The following is a 6,987-nucleotide window of genomic DNA, read 5'->3' as shown; positions in this document are numbered from 1 at the left end:
TGAAAACAAGAAGTAGCTGCTGCAGCACTATAGACGTGGGGCGAGTAACCCTGAGAATTTTAAATTTTAAATTTTAAATTTGAAGAAAAAAGATTAAAAGAATTTTTAAATTTGGAACTGAAGATTTTAAAAGTGCCAGTTCATAGACGTCAAAATTGACGTGTGTGGGTGGCAAAGATTAGGTACGAATCAGACAAATATCAGCGAAGTCGATCCTGTTAGCAGCGACGAAGGGAACAATTGGGAAGACCTGTATGTTTTTAATTTTAAACTGGGTGCAGTGTAACAGCTACGTGAGTGTATACACCTGATGATGGCCGTTTGCGGCCGAAAGATGTAGTGTAGAAGAAAGCAAGACGAAAGACCTACAATATATTGTTGCCCTTACGACGGAGTTTATATCATATATCGTATAGAGTGCAACAGGATGCTTAAATATAATATTATATACTGAGGGTGTTTAAAAACAGGGTGCTGAGGAGAATATTTGGACCGAAGAGATGAGACGGGCAGGGCATATAGAACGAATGGGGAGAAGAAGACTGCATATAGAATATTGGGGGAAAATACAGAAGGAAAGAGACCACTGGGAAGATCAAGTCGTAAATGGATGGATAATATTAAAAAGTAATGTAAAATGTAAAGAGACGTAGGATGGGACGATATGAGTTGGATTTACCTGGTTCAAGATGGGAACCAGTGGAGGGCTCTTGTGGACACGGTAATGAACTTTGGGTTCATAAAATTTTGGGCAGTTCTTGAGTACCTGCTCAATTGGCAGATTTTCAAGGTCTCAGCTCCATGAAGTTAATTAGTTAGTTATTCCCTATCAGAACACGTTGCCTCATTTATTTTACTGAGCAGAGTATAAATTATTTAAAATATACGTACAGTCATGTTAAAATAAAATTCGAAAAACTTCATCTGCATAGTGACTGATCGAACTCTTGTGATGATAATATTCTGATTTCGGAATATGTAGAGTTATCTCTCATGTTAAATTAAGTTAATAACAAACAAATTATATTGTAATTTGACAGAGCCTCGAAACTTTTTATTTTCCACCGATTACGAAGGTACACAAAAATATGAGGAAATTAAAAAACTTTTTGAACTCTAACATTTCCCCCAACTCGTATTATATATCTTCGCAGTCGGGTTAATAATGCTGTCAGTCACTTATGCTGTATATCGTCCAATAATAAGATGCAAAATGAAAGATAAATTGCAAGGAATACAGTAAGAAATAACCGTGGTCTAAACTGAGGTACTATCCGTGGATTTTTCTGGAGAATGTCAGGGAGCCCACGAAAATATTAAGTCAGGACTCTTCATGTCATAGCTGAGATTCGAACCTGATATATCCTGAGTAAAACTGTAAGGTATACAGTCCGAGCAAAATTTCTCGAATTCCGGAATTTAAATTACCATATGGACTACAATTCCCGGAATATAATGTTACACGTTATGGAGAAAACACAAATTTCTTTCAACATTTTCAGGTATCGAGTTCTACGGCCGCAGTTCATACTGACAGTGAAATATTTATAAAATTAACTTAATTTTAGAAATTAAAACATATTTTCAAAGATCAGTAGAGGTTAATTAAATCTTAAAATATTACCTTATTTAGAGCGCCAAAGAAAGCATGATGAACCAGTATCACGCAGTATTTTCGGGGGATTTCATGGTCAATGTCTTCAGCATTACACCGCGGTCACAGTTCACTCTTCATGCCACTGTTAACTCTCATATACACTTTCTTCTGGTTTCTTCATGATTACACTTTCTTCATCACAGTCCATGAAACTGCAGATTGCAGAATTCTTCCGAAAGTTCTGTCCCTGAAGACAAGTAATTTAATTATATGTCATTATCCTATTTCTATGTAATATAAATTTCCTGTATTATTCCAAAAAATAGGTATTAATGTTACTTCTCTCTAAATATACATGTGACGATTAAATGTAATCCAACATTTGTACTAAAGATCACAATAGACATTCATAAATAATATAAACGTGTACATAATAAACTACATATAATACATAATTTATATTGAAGAACATAAGAACTACATTTTAATGTTTTATACATATATTTAGGGGCACGCGGTAGCGTATTTCATTGAGGCACTATGCTACAAGTCGGAAGGTCGCAGGATCGAATCCCGTTGAGGTTGATTTTTTTCAATTTACCTAATCCTTCCAGCCGCACTATGGCCCTGAGGTCGACTCAGCCTTTAACAGAAATGAGTACCAGGAGTATTCTTCGTGGTAAAGGGCGGCCGGCGCGTAAGGCTAATAACAGTACAGCCTTCTGAGAGTCGAGTCTCTCGAAATTGTGGGAACCTCAACATCTCACAACCCTATTGGCCTCCACGGTCTGTTACAGGGATACCTTTACTTTTAACTTTAAGGAAATATATGTAAATGCTATATACATATACGTAGGAAAATGTATTTTCAATATTTATATTAAAATTCATAAGAAATATATGTAAATGTTACATACATATACTTGGGAAATTTTATTTTCAATATTTATATACTGACCATAGCGGNTTACGGACGTTTCCCGCCCAACAGCAGTCTCTAATACCTCCGGTAGATGGGGGAAGCATTATAGATACCTCTCAGCTAGTAGAGCCGGTCTCGCTGGCTGGGCGGGACTGGTGGTAAACACCAGTACCGGTAGGATATAGAGACTGGTAGAAATCATAGAGGGAAACACAATGGACCAATACAGGTCTAAGTGCATGGGTAAACCCACCCTCTCCAATAACTAACTAACTATATAGACCATAAGGAACGCAGTTATATATTGTGGAATTTTACCTAACCGATTGAATATTATTCAATATATATTACTGAAGATAGTAGCAAATAAAATAAATATTGTCAGCGTAGATATATTGAACAATATTCTTTTTCACCACTCGTATTTATGTTAAATCGCATAAGATACACACTTAAATGTTATGTGCATACGCTCGGTTCTAAGCATTTCCCATCCATTTATAATAATTTCTCTCATGGGTTCCCGTATTCCATCCTTTCAAAACGCAACGAAATTTTAGCTCCAGCTTTCATTGATGATGACGAGAATGATGCTGACGGCATAACTACAAGCGACTGTGACCAACAAAATCTGTGAGACTCAATAATATTCCTAGCTCTTTGTAAATTATTGCTCTGAAAGTTTCACCACTTTAGTCAAGATTACTCTTCAACTTAGATCTTTATGCAGACATTTCTGGCTGCATACAAGAAATTAACTACAGTCCCGGATCCTCAAAATACAACACAGCCTCTGTTTGTAATTATACGTATACGGCCACTCTCATTTTCAGAAGGTAACACAGCCTCTGTTTGTAATTATACGTATACGGCCACTCTCATTTTCAGAAGGTAACACAGCCTCTGTTTGTAATTATACGTATACGGCCACTCTCATTTTCAAAAGGTAACACAGCCTCTGTTTGTAATTATACGTATACGGCCACTCTTATATTCAAAAGGTAACACAGCCTCTCTTTGTAATTATATGTCTACCGTCACTCTCATTTTTATTTCATGTATGCCAATTTGTCTCTGATTGACATATTTTCCGTTATATTAAAACCAAGTTAAAATATTATGAGCGTAGTCTTATCAGCACTGTTTGTTCTGAAGGGTAATTTTATTCCATCTATTTTTAGTTCAGTAATGTTTGATATATTTCCACATTAGAGAATTTAAGAATTGCGGTTTGTCTGCTGGTTACATTAATGGGTTTCGCAGTTACGTAACTAATAGACAGAGTTATGTTCCTTGTTCTGGTATCTCTTCTCTGTCTTGATATTCATCAAGATTCTATCCTTGGACCCTTTTTGTTGAGCATTGTTGATTTGTGTGACAAAATTTAATATCGCTCTTTCTCGCCCTTATTTGTTATGATTAAGAAACTTTTCGCCGTATTACCTTCACCGATGACGCTTTCGCTTGCAGTCTGATAGTAACTCTGTACAAATCTGATGTTCCATTAACAGCAGGAAACTTAAATCCCGTGAAAGAAAAGTTATCTCTTTAACCAGAAAACCTAATGTACTGACTTTGCCCTTTATAACACCCGTGTTTTGTGTACTGATTGCATAAAAGTATGGAGAGTTTCTTGTCTTTAAACTATAATTTCGTCAGCATGTTTATAGTGAATTTTCTCATGCAATAAAATTTAGGCCTAATGAAATCCAACAGAAGACATTTCATTGCTTTTCATCGCTGTATTTGTAACGTAATTTGAATATGCTTCTGTTGCCTCGAAATCCCCGCACAACACAGGCTTCAGTAAACTAGAATATGCCTAGAGAAGGTTTTGTATCCAGTATTAAAAGGGATTCTTTATAAACTCTAACATGATCATTGTCTGGATGTCTTAAATTTGCACACTTCGTTTGTGAGACGGCGTCTTAATGGGGCGCGTTATTTATAAGGACAGTTTATAAAGGTTGGTATCACAGTTCCAGTCAGACACGTTAAACACTTTAATATTATTTGCCCTTTGTTTTCTCGTGACACGTGTCCTGTTCTCTCTGCTTCAGCCGCAAATAAAGTATGTGTTATTGTAAGTATTGTTGACAATTTTTCCTTTAACGACAGTCTTATGGTTAATTTCGGTAATAGATAATTGCCGGTCACGGTAGCCGAGCGGTCTAAGGCATGCACTGTCTTCGCTCGCTCGGAAGCCGGGATCGTGGGTTCCAATCCCACTCAGGGCATGAATGTTTGTGTACGTCTTTCTGTGTTTGTCTACAGGTAGAGGCTTTGCGACGAGCTAATCACTCGCCCAAGGAGTCCTACAAAATGTGTAAGATCTAGTAAACCGAAGTGAAACGGATAGTTTCATGGAGGTAGGTCTAGGGCCAAATTGGGGCTGTAGCGCCACAGAAAAAAAATACCGTTGTTACCTTCAATGTTAATATGTACTCCTACTTGTGCTATGTTTACTATAGACTAGAATACCTTGTATGTATATATTTGTTCCACACCAGTACAATGTCTCCTCTATTTTCACTAATTTCATTGTGTCAAGCTTCTAATTGAATCCTGAAGCTTTCTGTTAGCAATTAAAATTAAAGTGTTGATTTGAATTAACAAAGTACACCTTAGGTAGGATTTTAAGTTGTCACAGCAGTGATCATCAGGAGTATTATCGGCTTATCACCCACTTTCACGCAGATATCTTCCTAGGTTTGTTCGACCCTGAAGGTGACTTGGTTAACTTTAAAGGACAACGCGGCTTTATATGTCAGAAGATAGTACTCTTCAAAGCAAACCTTATTCAATATTTCAAATTACGTTTAAGATAGCAGGCAACATCCTTAAATATTAAGGATATACGCTTAATGAAAGTTACGGGTATCATAATCAGTACTTGAATTAAAAATAACATGAGGNGACACCCGATCGGAGCGTAAAACCGTGTAACTGTCAGGAAACAGATGATGATGATGCATTTAACAAAATTCATCTCATTCAACGTTTAGTATATTAAAGATAACGTGCAATATATTCAAATATTACATACATACACTTAACAAATCTTATTCAATATCTACGTGTATATTAAAAATTACATGTAATGTATATTAATTTTATGAAAATGTACTTCAAAAAAATATGCCTTAATCAATACTTACATTAAAGATCACAGGAAACATACTAAAATTTTAGGAATATTCGCTTATAAGAATATGTCTTTTTAACAAATTATATTAATTATAGTAGAAAATATTTAAATATTATGGACATTTACTTAACCAATTACAATTTATTCGGTAATTATATTTTAAAATAATAGGAAGCATGTTTAGAAATTTCACACTTGCGTTTATAGACTACATTTTGTTCAGTAATTGTATAGTATTAAAGATTAAGACACACATTGACACTATAAAATAAAAGAGACACAAAGGCACAAGCCACATTTATATTACTGCAAAGACAAAATATATTTCATCTGTATTTCAAATGTAATGTACATTCTGATATACTGTACCAAAACTCTTTAAACTGCTGAAATAACTTTCATTTATTTTTCTGTTAGACCGACACAATATCTTACTTAATTTATCGTACCGAAGCATTCAATTTTGACACTTGTCTACTGGACATTCCTCCTGCAATGCTTACGAACATCACAACATCAATACGACAGACATCCGAATATTTAAATATAAAATTCAGGGATTTGTAGTAAAATTTTACCATCCCCTAGGAAATGTAGAAGAATACCCATGAAGGTTATTTCACATTTCCCCAGATACCTATTACTGTCATTATTATTATTATTATTATTATTATTATTATTATTATTATTATTATTATTAATTTGCGAAGAACTTACTGTTTAAGTACAGATTTGGTCTTCATTAACTTTACTGGATATAACCTCAAATTCTGGCAGGGTGGCTATATTCGGAACTGTTGACTTACAAACAGTATTTCGTACACAGGTTGCAGGTATCTTTATGATCTGTCTCCACACCAAATTTTACATTACTATCGTTAATCATTCTTTACTTATCAATATCAAACCTGAGCTAAAGACATTTTCCTCAACAGTGCTATAACACTTTCCACTCTATGAAACAACTAAATAATAAAATAATAAAATTCGTAATTTCGATTATCTATTGCTATGCATAATTTCTGGATCCCAGAAACCCGGCTGTAAAGTCATGAAAACAAATGCGAATTCTTAAAATTACATGCAATAATTATCCTAAAATAATTAACTAAATGCACAAAGAGCGAAGGAGCAAAATATTTTGTTTGAACCCTTTTAAGGCTAATATTCCTTTAAATGGTATATAAGAATTCAGTTCGTACCTCACAGGAAATACATTGTCTCTGCTACAAAGCCCAACTGGTTAATGCTGTTTAAGGAAAGAGTCGCTGTTTATTGTGCCAACAGTACGGAACACACAGATACACTCTGCATGCAGAA

The 6,987-nt window shown here is 34.9% G+C and overlaps 1 long non-coding RNA gene across 1 annotated transcript in view; it reads right to left on the bottom strand.

The window, feature by feature from the left end:
* The window catches only part of LOC111871629, a 116,812-nt gene that overhangs the window by 83,823 nt on the left and 26,002 nt on the right, over nt 1–6,987 (bottom strand). Inside the window, exon 2 of the long non-coding RNA XR_002844073.2 lies at nt 1,625–1,844. This is a non-coding gene — a long non-coding RNA (uncharacterized LOC111871629). The remainder of the gene's footprint in view (nt 1–1,624; nt 1,845–6,987) is intronic.

Source organism: Cryptotermes secundus, unplaced genomic scaffold, assembly GCF_002891405.2.
Source record: "Cryptotermes secundus unplaced genomic scaffold, Csec_1.0 scaffold2326, whole genome shotgun sequence".
NCBI classification, from domain to species: domain Eukaryota; kingdom Metazoa; phylum Arthropoda; class Insecta; order Blattodea; family Kalotermitidae; genus Cryptotermes; species Cryptotermes secundus.
This window is presented reverse-complemented; position numbering and strand designations above follow the sequence as displayed.